We start from the raw sequence: 16,788 nt of genomic DNA, 5'->3' as shown, positions 1-16,788 counted from the left end.
CTAAAGATTCTGTGTGCCACAATGAAGACAGGGCACAGCCAAATAAGTCAGTCAATAAAATTAAGAATAGCTCATCTGCAATATCTTTATTTTTTAAAAGAATTTGTGAATTGGGCTTCCCTGATAGCTCAGTTGGTAAAGAATCTGCCTCCAGGATGGGAGACCCGAGTCTGAATCCTGGATCAGAATGATCCCCTGGAGAAGGGATAGCCTACCCACTCCAATATTCTTGGGCTTCCCTGTGGCTCAGCTGGTAGAGAATCTGCCTGCAATGCAGGAGACCCCAGTTCGATTCCTGGGTCAGGAAGATCCCCTGGAGAAGGGAAAGGCTACCCACTCCACTAGTCTGGCCTGGAGAATTCCATGGACTGTATAGTCCATGGGGTCGCAAAGAGTTAGACACAACTGAGTGACTTTCCACTTTCATTTATGAATTGCTTATGCAATTAGAAATAACTTGTTTAAAAGGCTAAAGTTGCCTTGCTCTCAATTCCCACTGGTGACAAGGGTCATGGCTCAAGTTTTCTGAGACAGTTCTCATTTAAATATTTGAGCCCATTCTCACATACGGCAGTCTCAGAAAACCTCCAGCTTTGGGGTTTGAGAAATCTGGTCAGGAAATGGCAGCGGCATGGAGTGTTTGGAAAGACTTCAGAATCAAACAGAACTAGTTTGAACCCTTCCCTCCATCACTTACCAACAGTGCAATATTAAGCAAGCTTCCTCCAGGAACCTCACTTCCCTTACCTGAACAAGAGCAAAGAATGCTTCTAGAGCAGCAACCGGGCTTTAAGTACAGTGTACATAAGGCATGTGTCCTGGGGCTGGTAAGCATCTGTTTATTGTTACTTATTCCACCTTTCTTAGTGAGCTGCTTCTTGTCCTCTTCCCCTGTGAGCCCAGTGGCTCTTTAAAGAAGGATCCATCCCTGTATTCGTTCTCTACTCCCAAATGTGCCCCACAGGACGCTCTGTACATTGTCACCTGACTAACTCTTGCTGGCAGGGTAAATAAACCCTAGAGCCACAAATCTGGAGCAACATCAAGTACGCTGAGGCCTCAGGTTCACAATGATCACATGTACGGAAACACGGCTTCTGAAGTCACTGTGGAGAAATCTGTAAGTGCCAAGAAGATGAAGACATGACCAATGACCTCATATGTTCCAGAGGTGAAAGAGCAGTGAACATCCCCCCAGACCAGAGGTGTACCAGGTATTCAGTAACAGGTATTATTTTTAAATATTCTGTGGTCAAAAATGTTGAGGAAATGCCAAACTAGGTAAAACTAAATGGGCTATTTACTGCAGGACTTATCAGCTCCTTTTATGTGCTAATGTGTGCCATGAATGTCCAACAATGTAATTTGCATTACATTACAAGCTTATTTGACCCCCCCTCCCATACCTTTTTCTAAAGGATCTCAGTGTTTAGATCCCATAAAATATTCTTTATGACTGTGCTCACCTCAGTCAGCTGAGCTAGATCTGACTGAGGCTCAGATCATGAACTCCTTATTGCCAAATTCAGGCTTAAATTGAAGAAAGTAGGGAAAACCACTAGACCATTCAGGTATGACCTAAATCAAATCCCTTATGATTATAAAGTGGAAATGACAGAGATTCAAGGGATTAGATCTGATAGAGTGCCTGAAGAACTATGGATGGAGGTTCATTACATTGTACAGAAGGCAGTGATCAAGACCATCCCCAAGAAAAAGAAATGCAAAAAGGCAAAATGGTTGCCCGAGGAGGCCTTACAAATAGCTGAAAAAAGAAGAGAGGCTAAAAACAAAGGAGAAAAGGAAAAATATACCCATTTGAATGCAGAGTTCCAAAGAATAGCAAGGAGAGATAAGAAAGCCTTCCTCAGCTATCAGTGCAAAGAAATAGAGGAAAACAATAGAGTGGGAAAGACTAGAGATCTCTTCAATAAAATTGGAGATACCAAGGGAACATTTCATGCAAAGATGGGCACAATAAAGGACAGAAATGGTATGGACCTAACAGAAGCAGAAGATATTAAAAAGAGGTGACAAGAATACAGAGACCAGATCAGATCAGTCGCTCAGTCGTGTCCGACTCTTTGCGACCCCATGAATCACAGCATGCCAGGCCTCCCTGTCCATCACCAACTCCCGGAGTTCACTGAGACTCACATCCATCGAGTCAGTGATGCCATCCAGCCATCTCATCCTCTGTCGTCCTCTTCTCCTCCTGCCCCCAATCCCTCCCAGCATCAGAGTCTTTTCCAATGAGTCAACTCTTCGCATGAGGTGGCCAAAGTACTGGAATTTCAGCTTTAGCATCATTCCTTCCAAAGAAATCCCAGGGCTGATCTCCTTCAGAATGGACTGGTTGGATCTCCTTGCAGTTCAAGGGACTCTCAAGAGTCTTCTCCAACACCACAGTTCAAAAGCATCAATTCTTCGGCACTCAGCCTTCTTCACAGTCCAACTCTCACATCCACACATGACCACAGGAAAAACCATAGCCTTGATTAGACGAACCTTTGTTGGCAAAGTAATGTCTCTGCTTTTGAATATGCTATCTAGGTTGGTCATAACTTTCCTTACAAGGAGTAAGCGTCTTTTAATTTCATGGCTGCAGTCACCATCTGTAGTGATTTTGGAGCCCAGGAAAATAAAGTCTGCCACTGTTTCCACTGTTTCCCCGTCTATTTCCTATGAAGTGGTGGGACCAGATGCCATGATCTTCGTTTTCTGAATGTTGAGCTTTAAGCCAACTTTTTCACTCTCCACTTTCACTTTCATCAAGAGGCTTTTGAGTTCCTCTTCACTTTCTGCCATAAGGGTGGTGTCATCTGCATATCTGAGGTTATTGATATTTCTCCCGGCAACCTTGATTCCAGCTTGTGTTTCTTCCTGTCCAGCGTTTCTCATGATGCACTCTGCATATAAGTTAAATAAACAGGGTGACAATATACAGCCTTGACGAACTCCTTTTCCTATTTGGAATACAGAGAAGAGCTATACAAAAAAGATCTTCATGACCCAGATAACCACGATCACTTACCTTGAGCCAGACATCCTAGAATGTGAAGTCAAGTGGGCCTTAGGAAGCATCACTATGAACAAAGCTAGTGGAGGTGATGGAATTCCAGCTGAGCTATCTCAAATCCTGAAAGACAATGCTATGAAAGTGCTACACTCAATATGCCAGCAAATTTGGAAAACTCAGCAGTGGCCACAGGACTGGAAAAAGTCAGTTTTCATTCCAATCCCAAAGAAGGGCAATGCCAAAGAATGTTCAGACTACTGCACAATTGCGCTCATCTCACACACTAGTAAACTAATGCTCAAAATTCTCCAAGCCAGGCTTCAGCAGTACATGAACCGTGAACTTCGAGATGTTCAAGTTGGATTTAGAAAAGCCAGAGAAACCAGAGATCAAATTGCCAACATCTGCTGGATCATCAAAAGAGCAAGAAAATTCCAGAAAAACATCTACTTCTGCTTTACTGACTACGCCAAAGCCTTTAACTGTGTGGATCACAACAAACTTGGAAAATTCTTCAAGAGACGGGAATACCAGATCACCTGACCTGCCTCCTGAGAAATCTGTATGCAGGTCAAGAAGCAACAGTTAGAACCCAACATGGAACAACAGACTGGTTCCAAATCGGGAAAGGAGTACATCAAGGCTGTATACTGTCACCTTGATTATTTAACGTATGTGCAGAGTACATCATGAGAAATGCTGGGCTGGATGAAGCACAAGCTGGAATCAAGATTGCTGGGAGAAATATCAATAACCTCAGATATGCAGATGACACCACCCTTATGGCAGAAAGCAAAGAACTAAAGAGCCTCTTGATGAAAGTGAAAGAGGAGAGTGAAAAAGTTGGCTTAAAACTCAACATTCAGAAAACTAAGATCATGGCATCCGGTCCCATCACTTCATGGCAAATAGATGGGGAAACAGTGAGAGACTTTATTTTGGGGGGGGATCCAAAATCACTGCAGATGGTGACTGCAGCCATGAAATTAAAAGACGCTTGCTCCTTGGAAGAAAAGTTATGACCAACTTAGACAGCATATTAAAAAGCAGAGACATTACTTTGCCAACAAAGGTCTGTCTAGTCAAGGCTATGGTTTTTCCAGTGGTCATGTATGTATGTGAGAGTTGGATGGACTATAAAGAAAGCTGAGTGCCTAAGAATTGATGCTTTTGAACTGTGGTGTTGGAGAAGACTCTTGAGAGTCCCTTGGACTGCAAGGATATTCAACCAGTCCATCCTAAAGGAAATCAGTCCTGAATATTCATTGGAAGGACTGATGCTAAAGCTGAAACTCCAATCCTTTGGCCACCTGATGTGAAGAACTAACTCATTGGAAAAGACCCTGATGCTGGGAAAGATTGAAGGCAGGAGGAAAAGGGGACAACAGAAGATGAGATGGTTGGATAGCATCACCGACTCGATGGACATGAGTTTGAGCAACCTCCAGGAGGTGGTGATGGACAGGGAAGTCTGGCGTGCTGCAGTCCATGAGGTTGCAAAGAGTCAGACACGACTGAGCAAGTGAACTGAATGAAAAGTATGCTTTGAAAAATACTGCTTAGAGTTGTTTCTCCACTGTCAGTGCATAGTAAGAATACTACTCAGTGGAAATTTAACAATATAACTTGCCTACTTAACCCAAGAGGGCAAAGGAGTAAGCTAAGTTAAGAATTAACCAGGGCAGCCATGTTGTATTGAGGTGCGGGCAGCAACTCTTCAGCACACTGTTCGTGGACTTGGGGTGTTGGTGTGGCAGTTCTGCACCGGAAACTCTTAAGGCCTCTGCATATGGCTCCCTAGAGGAGGAGGAGCCAAGATGGCGGAGGAGTAGGACGGGGAGAACACTTTCTCCCCCACAAATTCATCAAAAGAGCATTTAAACGTCGAGTAAATTCCACAAAACAACTTCTGAATGCCGGCAGAGGACATCAGGCACCCAGAAAAGCAACCCAACTCTTCGAAAGGAGAGAAGAAATACAGCTCCACCCCCCCAGAACACCGACACAAGCTTCCCTAACCAGGAAACCTTGACAAGCCACCTGTACAAACCCACACAGAGTGAGGAAACGCCACAATAAAGAGAACTCCATAAACTGCCAGAATACAGAAAGGACACCCCAAACTCAGCAATTTAAACAAGATGAAGAGACAGAGGAATACTCAGCAGATAAAGGAACAGGATAAATGCCCACCAAACCAAAGAGGAAGAGATAGGGAATCTACCTGATAAAGAATTCCAAATAATGATAGTGAAATTGATCCAAAATCTTGAAACTAAAATGGAATCACAGATAAATAGCCTGGAGACAAGGATTGAGAAGATGCAAGAAAGGTTTAACAAGGACCTAGAAGAAATAAAAAAGAGTCAATATATAATGAATAATGCAATAAATGAAATTAAAAACACTCTGGAGGCAACAAATAGTAGATTAACAGAGGCAGAAGATAGGATTAGTGAATTAGAAGATAGAATGGTAGAAATAAATGAATCAGAGAGGATAAAAGAAAAACAAATTAAAAGAAATGAGGACAATCTCAGAGACCTCCAGGACAACATTAAACGCTACAACATTCAAATCATAGGGGTTCCAGAAGAAGAAGACAAAAAGAAAGACCATGAGAAAATACTTGAGGAGATAATAGTGGAAAACTTCCCTAAAATGGGGAAGGAAATAATCACCCAAGTCCAAGAAACCCAGAGAGTCCCAAACAGGATAAACCCAAGGAGAAACACCCCAAGACACATATTAATCAAATTAACAAAGATCAAACACAAAGAACAAATATTAAAAGCAGCAAGGGAAAAACAACAAATAACACACAAGGGAATTCCCATAAGGATAACAGCTGATCTTTCAATAGAAACTCTTCAAGCCAGGAGGGAATGGCAAGACATACTTAAAATGATGAAAGAAAATAACCTACAGCCCAGATTATTTTACCCAGCAAGGATCTCATTCAAGTATGAAGGAGAAATCAAAAGCTTTTCAGACAAGCAAAAGCTGAGAGAATTCTGCACCACCAAACCAGCTCTCCAACAAATACTAAAGGATATTCTCTAGACAGGAAACACAAAAACGGTGTATAAACTCGAACCCAAAACAATAAAGTAAATGGCAACAGGATCATACTTATCAGTAATTACCTTAAACGTAAATGGGTTGAATGCCCCAACCAAAAGACAAAGACTGGCTGAATGGATACAAAAACAAGACCCCTACATATGTTGTCTACAAGAGACCCACCTCAAAACAGGGGACACATACAGACTGAAAGTGAAGGGTTGGAAAAAGATTTTCCATGCAAATAGGGACCAAAAGAAAGCAGGAGTAGCAATACTCATATCAGATAAAATAGACTTTAAAACAAAGGCTGTGAAAAGAGACAAAGAAGGTCACTACATAATGATCAAAGGATCAATCCAAGAAGAAGATATAACAATTATAAATATATATGCACCCAACACGGGAGCACCACAGTACGTAAGACAAATGCTAACAAGTATGAAAGGAGAAATTAACAATAACACAATAATAGTGGGAGACTTTAATACCCCACTTACACCTATGGATAGATCAACTAAACAGAAAATTAACAAGGAAACACAAACTTTAAACGATACAATAGACCAGTTAGACCTAATTGATATCTATAGGACATTTCATCCCAAAACAATGAATTTCACCTTTTTCTCAAGCGCACATGGAACCTTCTCCAGGATAGATCACATCCTGGGCCATAAAGCTAGCCTTGGTAAATTCAAAAAAATAGAAATCATTCCAAGCATTTTTTCTGACCACAATGCAGTAAGATTAGATCTCAATTACAGGAGAAAAACTATTAAAAATTCCAACATATGGAGGCTGAACAACACGCTGCTGAATAACCAACAAATCACAGAAGAAATCAAAAAAGAAATCAAAATTTGCATAGAAATGAATGAAAATGAAAACACAACAACCCAAAACCTGTGGGACACGGTAAAAGCAGTCCTAAGGGGAAAGTTCATAGCAATATAGGCACACCTCAAGAAACAAGAAAAAAGTCAAATAAATAACCTAACTCTACACCTAAAGCAACTAGAAAAGGAAGAAATGAAGAACCCCAGGGTTAGTAGAAGGAAAGAAATCTTAAAAATTAGAGCAGAAATAAATGCAAAAGAAACAAAAGAGACCATAGCAAAAATCAACAAAACCAAAAGCTGGTTCTTTGAAAGGATAAATAAAATTGACAAACCATTAGCCAGACTCATCAAGAAACAAAGGGAGAAAAATCAAATCAACAAAATTAGAAACGAAAATGGAGAGATCACAACAGACAACACAGAAATACAAAGGATCATAAGAGACTACTATCAACAATTATATGCCAATAAAATGGACAACGTGGAAGAAATGGACAAATTCTTAGAAAAGTACAACTTTCCAAAACTGGACCAGGAAGAAATAGAAAATCTTAACAGACCCATCACAAGCACGGAAATTGAAACTGTAATCAAAAATCTTCCAGCAAACAAAAGCCCCGGTCCAGATGGCTTCACAGCTGAATTCTACCAAAAATTTAGAGAAGAGCTAACACCTATCCTGCTCAAACTCTTCCAAAAAATTGCAGAGGAAGGTAAACTTCCAAACTCATTCTATGAGGCCACCATCACCCTAATACCAAAACCTGACAAAGATCCCACAAAAAAAGAAAATTACAGGCCAATATCACTGATGAACATAGATGCAAAAATCCTTAACAAAATTCTAGCAATCAGAATCCAACAACACATTAAAAAGATCATACACCATGACCAAGTGGGCTTTATCCCAGGGATGCAAGGATTCTTCAATATCTGCAAATCAATCAATGTAATACACATTAACAAATTGAAAAATAAAAACCATATGATTATCTCAATAGATGCAGAGAAAGCCTTTGACAAAATTCAACATCCATTTATGATAAAAACTCTCCAGAAAGCAGGAATAGAAGGAACATACCCCAACATAATAAAAGCTATATATGACAAACCCACAGCAAAATTTATCCTCAATGGTGAAAAATTGAAAGCATTTCCTCTAAAGTCAGGAATAAGACAAGGGTGCCCACTTTCGCCATTACTATTCAACATAGTTTTGGAAGTTTTGGCTACAGCAATCAGAGCAGAAAAAGAAATAAAAGGAATCCAAATTGGAAAAGAAGAAGTAAAACTCTCACTATTTGCAGATGACATGATCCTCTACATAGAAAACCCTAAAGATTCCACCAGAAAATTACTAGAAATAATCAATGACTATAGTAAAGTTGCAGGATATAAAATCAACACACAGAAATCCCTTGCATTCCTATACACTAATAATGAGAAAACAGAAAGAGAAATTAAGGAAACAATTCCATTCACCATTGCAACAGAAAGAATAAAATACTTAGGAATATATCTACCTAAAGAAACTAAAGACCTATATATAGAAAACTATAAAACACTGGTGAAAGAAATCAAAGAGGACACTAATAGATGGAGAAATATACCATGTTCATGGATTGGAAGAATCAATATAGTGAAAATGAGTATACTACCCAAAGCAATTTATAGATTCAACGCAATCCCTATCAAGCTACCAACAGTATTCTTCACAGAGCTAGAACAAATAATTTCACAATTTGTATGGAAATACAAAAAACCTCGAATAGCCAAAGCGGTCTTGAGAAAGAAGAATGGAACTGGAGGAATCAACCTACCGGACTTCAGGCTCTACTACAAAGCCACAGTTATCAAGACAGTATGGTACTGGCACAAAGACAGAAATATTGATCAATGGAATAAAATAGAAAGCCCAGAGATAAATCCACGCACATATGGACACCTTATCTTTGACAAAGGAGGCAAGAATATACAATGGATTAAAGACAATCTCTAACAAGTGGTGCTGGGAAATCTGGTCAACCACTTGTAAAAGAATGAAACTAGACCACTTTCTAACACCATACACAAAAATAAACTCAAAATGGATTAAAGATCTAAACGTAAGACCAGAAACTATAAAACTCCTAGAGGAGAACATAGGCAAAACACTCTCCGACATACATCACAGCAGGATCCTCTATGACCCACCTCCCAGAATATTGGAAATAAAAGCAAAAATAAACAAATGGGACCTAATTAACCTTAGAAGCTTCTGCACATCAAAGGAAACTATTAGCAAGGTGAAAAGACAGCCTTCAGAATGGGAGAAAATAATAGCAAATGAAGCAACTGACAAACAACTAATCTCAAAAATATACAAGCAACTCCTACAGCTCAACTCCAGAAAAATAAACGACCCAATCAAAAAATGGGCCAAAGAACTAAATAGACATTTCTCCAAAGAAGACATACAGATGGCTAACAAACACATGAAAAGATGCTCAACATCACTCATTATCAGAGAAATGCAAATCAAAACCACTATGAGGTACCATTTCAAAAACCAGTCAGAATGGCTGTGATCCAAAAGTCTACAAATAATTAATGCTGGAGAGGGTGTGGAGAAAAGGGAACCCTCTTACACTGTTGGTGGGAATGCAAACTAGTACAACCACTATGGAGAACAGTGTGGAGATTCCTTAAAAAACTGGAAATAGAACTGCCTTATGATCCAGCAATCCCACTGCTGGGCATACACACTGAGGAAACCAGAAGGGAAAGAGACACGTGTACCCCAGTGTTCATCGCAGCACTGTTTATAATAGCCAGGACATGGAAGCAACCTAGATGTCCATCAGCAGATGAATGGATAAGAAAGCTGTGGTACATATACACAATGGAGTATTACTCAGCCATTAAAAAGAATACATTTGAATCAGTTCTAATGAGGTGGATGAAACTGGAGCCGATTATACAGAGTGAAGTAAGCCAGAAGGAAAAACATAAATACAGTATACTAACGCATATATATGGAATTTAGAAAGATGGTAACAATAACCCGGTGTACGAGACAGCAAAAGAGACACTGATGGATAGAACAGTCTTATGGACTCTGTGGGAGAGGGAGAGGGTGGGAAGATTTGGGAGAATAACATTGAAACATGTAAAATATCATGTAAGAAACGAGTTGCCAGTCCAGGTTCGATGCACGATACTGGATGCTTGGGGCTAGTGCACTGGGATGACCCAGAGGGATGGTATGGGGAGGGAGGAGGGAGGAGGGTTCAGGATGGGGAACACGTGTATACCTGTGGCGGATTCATTTTGATATTTGGCAAAACTAATACAATTATGTAAAGTTTAAAAATAAAATAAAATTAGAAAAATTAAAAAAAAAAAAAAGAATTAACCAGGACATTTTTAAGGGTCACTGTCAATTTCCCTCATATTTCTCCTGTTCCTTTGCCCTGCTGGTCCAAGAAACATGTGCAAAGAACCCTGACCAAAGAAAAACAAAACGTCATATTTATGACTGAAAAGACAGACCCCAGTATACTTACGGCTTCACTTAATCTTGTTCATTCCAGGCTACCCAAACAGCAGATAGGACAAATGACTGAAATAGCCAGGATTTTGCACTACGGTCACGTCATGAACCACACGTAGAAATGCTTGTCCCTACACCAGCCAACTGGAATAGTTAAGCAAATGTTCCACAGGGTGGGGCTAGGAAGGCCAAAAGTCATACTCATGCTCATTATGACCTCAACAAATAGGCAATGTGACAGTCTGAAGTGTCACCTTTTTATTTATTATCTTTGAGTAAGAAAAATCTGTTACATTAGCCCATCCAGCATTTATGCCCCCCTTTTCGGATAACAACACACCTTTCTTTTGGGGCGTTGTTCTTCCCCTTTTCTCCCTACCCACCCCTCACACTGCATGTCTTAATGGGCCTATTAATCCAGGCACCCTGTGCTCCATTGCCCAACGAGTGTGTACTGCACCTAAGATACAGTCAGTTAGACCCTAGGTCACCCAGAAATTTCAAAGCTAAAATAGGGCATGCCCTCATGCACTCTTTCATGTCTGACTCTTTGCAACTGCATGGACGGTAGTCTGCCAGGCTCTTCTGTCTATGGAATTCTCCAGGCAAGAACACTGAAGTGGGTTGCCATTTCCTTCTCCAGGGGACCTTTCTGACCCAGGGATCAAACCTGCATTTCCTGTGTCTCCTGCATTGTCGGTGGATTCTTTACCAGACGAGCCATTATGAGCCATTGCAGAAGCAATAGGGTGCAGAATAGGGTGATACAAGGCCAGAAAAAGGTTAGGCTTTGATGGACATGTCGGTAAAGTTCCAGAGACAGCATTTAAGTGATGTTGCAGCTGCTGCTGCTGCTGCTAAGTCACTTCAGTCGTGTCCTGCTCTGTGCGACCCCATAGATGGCAGCCCACCAGGCTCCCCTGTCCCTGGGATTCTCCAGGCAAGAACACTGGAGTGGGTTTAAGTGATGTTACACAGGTCCAATACTTTGGCCACCTCATGCGAAGAATTGACTCATTGGAAAAGACCCTGACACTGGGAGGGATTGGGGGCAGGAGGAGAAGGGGACGACAGAGGATGAGTTGGCTGGATGGCATCACTGACTCTATGGACATGGGTTTGGGTGGGCTCCAGGAGTTGGTGATGGACAGAGAGGCCTGGCGTGCTGTGATTCATGGGGTCGCAAAGAGTCAGACACGACTGAGCAACTGAACTGAACTGAACTGAACTTAACCCAGGTCCCCAGGTTTCCCTGGTGGCTCAGATGGTAACGAATCTGCCTGCTATGTGGGAGACCTAGGTTTGATGCCTGGGTTGGGAAGATCTCCTGGAGGAGGGCATGGCAACCCACTCCAGTATTCTTGCCTGAAGAATCCCCATGTACAGAGCAGCCTTGCAGGAGTCGGACACAAGTAAGCGACTAAGCAAGCACCCAGGTCCCCAGAGCTGTCCTGGGTCCCCTCCTTTGCAGAAATTCAGCTTTTCTTCTGATCCTCTGAGATGGGAGTGAGATCAAAGACCCCAATTAGAGTAACAACCTTTTGCTTTCTGCTTCTTTTATCTTGCTTTAACAGCTGCTGCTCATCATTCCCTGCTTTCGCTTCTGTGATCTTGTTTGCTTGGCGGGAAGTTGGGCTGCCTGGGGAGGGGAAGAATCTGAGCTGTTTGAGCGGGAAAACCCTAAAGACTTGGAAGTTTGCGGTGTATAAAAGATACCCAGAACAAAGTGTGGGCACTCAGCCTCTGGAGGCGACCCCACTGAGCCTGCACCGGTGCTGAATAAACCCTATTGCTCTGCACCTCCAAGCGGCACCTGTATCCTTCCATGGTTCCTACAATATGAGCGCCCCCGAAAGCCTGCCAACAAATTTCCAGAGAGTTTCTGTTGCTTGCAGCTGAAGAACATGGCTCAATACACTGAGCAAAATAATCTCAGCAAGTTATGTCCAACTCTTGGCGACGCCATGCACTATAGCCCACTAGGATCCTCTATCCATGAGTTTCTCCAGGCAAGAATATTGGAGTGCGTTGCCCTGCCCTCCTCCAGGGGATCTTCCCAACCCAGAGATCAAACTCACATCTCTTATGTCCCCTCCACTGGCAGTCAGGTTCTTTACTACTAGCGCCACTTGGGAAGCCCCTACACCTCTCCTTTCCTTGGACTAAAAATCTGAAAGTGACCTGAAAGCTCCCCCGACAGCCTAACCTCCACATTCCGCATAAAAAGGATGCTTGGGCCACACAGTTCACTAGTGATGGTCAGCCTGCCTGTGTGTCCTGAGCAGATTTTCACACAACTTCCATTTTCCACGTAGAACAACCTAAACTGCTCTGGGTAGAAGGTCTGAGTTGTGACTGTTTTTCCTCCCCTCCTGCGCCAAACTGGCCCTCCACCGCCACTTCTCAAATGCTGCAGGAGAGTGTGTACTCGCTGTAAATAGTCCAGGGAGCCTGAGCATACCCCCACTGCCTGTCTCTCAGCACAGCTTTCGGCTTCGTGTTCTGAAGGCTCTTGCCCTCGGTCAGGAGCTCCAAGTACGGAGCGTGGCAGTGTCCGCTCTCCGGCTCCTGTCAGCGGCTCACAGGGATCACCGGGCCAAGGACATTCTATTCTGAGTGTGGCCCCAGCATGTTTCATTTCATCAGCAAAGCAAGAGTTTATTCTGGAGCAAGATGTTTTGGGCATATTCACAGAGGTCAACGAGCCGTAGTACTTCCTTATATGCAGAACACAAAATCATCACGTAAAAATCTGACCCAACTGGCAGTATGGGCTTTAAAGTAAACAAACTCACCCTGAAAATGACCTCGCTGGCCTGGCCAAGTTTGCACCTCAGAGTCCCAGGCTGCAAGAGTGGTACAGAGTCTATAAAAATCAAACTGCAGTGATCTTCGGTTCTCTAGCAGAATGGCTGGGAACCAAAGCATCCATTTTTCTCTTAGAACTGGAGGCCGTCACTGGCTGCTGAGCATACGCTGCAAATCCGTGTCCCTTGGAAAGAGCAACAACAAAGGAGTGTCAGCTCAGGGTCTTCCCCACAGGGCAGCCCAGGGCTTTCCGAGCAAGGGCGGGAAGGGAACCCAGACTTGCCGAGGCTTTCCAAGGGAGCTGAGAAGCAGCTGCCCTGCCCACAGCCAGCTGCTCCGCCCTGTGTCGTCTCAATCTACCTTCCAAGATCAGGCCTCAGCTCCCTCATCTGTAAAATGTGAGTAAATAAGAGACTGCACAGAGAAATGCAAATCAAAACTACAGTGAGGTACCACTCTGCACCAGCCAGAATGGCCATCATTAAGAAGCCTACAAACAATAAATGCTGGAGAGGATGTGGAGAAAAGGGAGCCCTCCTACACCGTTGCGGCTCTAGTGGTAAAGAACCGCCTGCGGTGCAGGAGACGCAAGAGACATGGGTTCCATCCCTGGGTCAGGAAGATCCCCCGGAGGAGGAAATGGCAACCCACTGCAGTATTCTTGCCTGGAGAGCCCCATGGACAGAGGATCCTGGCAGGTTACAGTCCGTGGGGTCACAAAGAGTTGGATATGACTGAAGCAACTTAGCTTGCTTGCACGCACCTACACTGTTGGTGGGAATGTAAATTGGTACAGCCATCGTGGAGAATAATGTGGAGGCTCCTCAAAAAACTAACAATAGAATTCCCATGTGATCCAGCAATCCCACGCCAGGGCACATACCTGAAGAAAGCTGTAATTCAAAGATACGTGCACTCCTATGCTCATGGCAGCACTGCTCACGACAGTGAACTGTGACATTGAAACAATCTAAATGTTCACGGACAGATGAATGGATAAAGAGGATGTGGAAATAAATATATACGTGTATATACTGGAATACTACTCAGGCATTAAAAAGCATGAAGTAATGCCATTTGCAGCAACATGGATGCACCTAGAGACGATCATATAAGTGAAAGAAATCAGAAAGAGAAAGACAGATGCCATCAGATACCACTTACAGATGGAATCTAAAATACGACACGAATTAACTTATCTATGAAACAGACACAAATGTAGAGAACAGACTTGTGGTTTCCAGGTGGGTGGGGGGTGGGGAGGGGTGAATTGTGAGCTTGGAATCAGCAAACCATTACAACATAAAGAATGTATAAAAAAAAACAAGATTCTACTGTACAGCACAGGAAACTACATTCAGCATCCTGTGATGAACCATAATGGAAAAGAATATGAAAAAGAATGTGTATATATGTATATATATAATTGAATCACTTTGCTGTACAGCAGAAATTCACACACCATTGTAAATCAACTATACTTGAATAAAATAAATTTTTAAAGAGAAGAGAATGCATTAAAAACAAAAAAAAAACAAAAAAAAAAGTCCTAGTCAGAGGACTGCAGTTCTGGTCAGAGGATGGATTGAAGATGTTCTGAAACACAAGCTTGCCCCAAATCACCTGGGGTGCTTATAAAACTCAAGATTGCTGGGCCCCACTCCAAGAGACTGATTTAGTATGTCTGGAGGAGGTCCAAGAATATGCAATGCTAACAAGTTCTGAGGAGCTGATGCTACTGCTGGTCTGGGGACCCCACTTTGAGAACTCTTGGATTAGAGAGAATAATAAAGAACTAGGAGATACCATTGGGATGCTATTGCAATACTGCAATCATGAAGAGCTGATGGAGTAAAATGATGTCAGTGAAATGGAGATAAGTGGTCCAGAAGAGTTCTATCCTGGAGGCACCACGGAGAGGACTAGCCAATAGCTTAGATGTTGGGGATGAGGGAAAAAGAAACATCAGACACTCTTAGATCTCTGGCTTGATAGTGGCAGACACTGAAATGGAATCCTTAAGCAGGGATGGATTTGGAAATAAGGGCTGGGATGTTATAACTCTGAGATCTCTGCAACTTCAAAATAATGTCCAGCAGGCAGGAGGAGCCTTCTGGAGGACAGCATCCATATCTATCTTGCTTTCCATTATATCCCCAGATCTGAGGCCAGGGCTTCTTGGTATGTAATAAATATTCAGAAAACCTTTGTTAAAAGTTGAAAAATAATAAATGGAAGTTGAAGAATTAGGTTAACCAAAGACACTGGGGTACCGGATGGCACCATGTTTGAGGAGGCTATGAACAGTCACTCTTAAGGCATCACCACTGGATCAGCGGTACCATGGCTCCATCACTTCCAAACCTTGGCATGTATGCTGAAGTGGGAGGTTGGGGGCAGAAGAAAAGACAGAAATGAGCTCCCCAATTCACTGTAGGGGTATTTAACAGTCAAATATATCACATTTGAGTCTTTCTTGGGTGGGTTTTGAGATGGAAAGGTTTGAACTGTGAACTTAATGAGCATGAAGGCCAGAGGAATCTAGCTAACATGGGTTTTTTAGAAAATAAATCATGGGAAAATCAAGCTGTGCAACTCACAGAAACGAGGCGGGAGGGATGGCGAGATGGAGGAAAGACGGAGGACAGAACAGGAAAAGGGGCTTAACTGAGACTACCTACCCACCAAGGGTGAAGGGGCCAGTCTGGATTCCCTGGTGGACCTTGACCCTGAGGTCCTCACCACATCTGAAACACGGATGATGGACCCTCAGCCTCCCCTCTTACCAAGTTGTAAATTAAAAGGCTGTAATTCCAGCTAGGGGTTCTGGTGACATCATAAACCACAGAACCACAAGCTCAATTCACCAGAAGCCCCAAGATGGAATTACAGCCTTCTTTCCTAATCCAGGCAGCTCTGGTCACTGCCATTTTTTCATGATATAATAGAAGCGAGCAATATTTTAACCATTTGCTTGTGGCCTTCATCATCTAGCAGCTGGGGGTCCCTCTCTCCTCTCCTCTCTCTTCCTCTCCCACCCTGACACGTGCCTTCCTCTTATGTGGTACCCTTTCCCCTTAAGGGAGTATCCCCTGCTTTCCGAGGCTGCCCCTCCCCAGGCCCACTCCCCACCCCTCTTTCCTCCACCTCTCCTCTGTCTTCTGGCTCCTCTAAAGGACTAGCTACCTCCTTACTTCTACCTTAAATTCACTTTTCAGAAGAAGCCCCATCTCCTCCATGTCTAGGACAAGGTCCTGGAGAACAGATCCCAAACTGTCTGGAATAAATTCCCCAAAGCAGCCTAAACTGGAAGTTGTGAATGAATGAGGGAAGTTTTCAGTTTAAAGACGAATCTTTCTGAAAGCAAATGAATGCTTCCAGTATCTGTTTGTTCTTGGTGTGGGTTTGAGTCCTAACTTTGATCAACCTTTGCCTGACACAGTGTATATCTGGGCACACATTACATCTACCCCTGCTTCCCCCCATCTTAAGCCAATGGTTGGTACTTAAGTTCTTACGGGAAT

The 16,788-nt window shown here is 42.8% G+C and overlaps 1 long non-coding RNA gene across 1 annotated transcript in view; it reads right to left on the bottom strand.

The window, feature by feature from the left end:
- Positions 1-16,390, bottom strand: part of LOC107131404 (uncharacterized) — a 165,528-nt gene extending 149,138 nt beyond the window's left edge. The window contains exons 1-2 of the long non-coding RNA XR_001494434.3: positions 15,946-16,390; positions 13,252-13,448 (exon numbers count right to left, since the gene is read on the bottom strand). This is a non-coding gene — a long non-coding RNA (uncharacterized lncRNA). The remainder of the gene's footprint in view (positions 1-13,251; positions 13,449-15,945) is intronic.
- Positions 16,391-16,788: the final 398 nt, after the last annotated feature.

The sequence above is a fragment of the Bos taurus genome, chromosome 20 (assembly GCF_002263795.3).
Source record: "Bos taurus isolate L1 Dominette 01449 registration number 42190680 breed Hereford chromosome 20, ARS-UCD2.0, whole genome shotgun sequence".
In the NCBI taxonomy this organism is placed as follows: domain Eukaryota; kingdom Metazoa; phylum Chordata; class Mammalia; order Artiodactyla; family Bovidae; genus Bos; species Bos taurus.
Note: the sequence above shows the minus strand (reverse complement) of the source record. Positions and strands in the feature narration are given on the sequence as shown.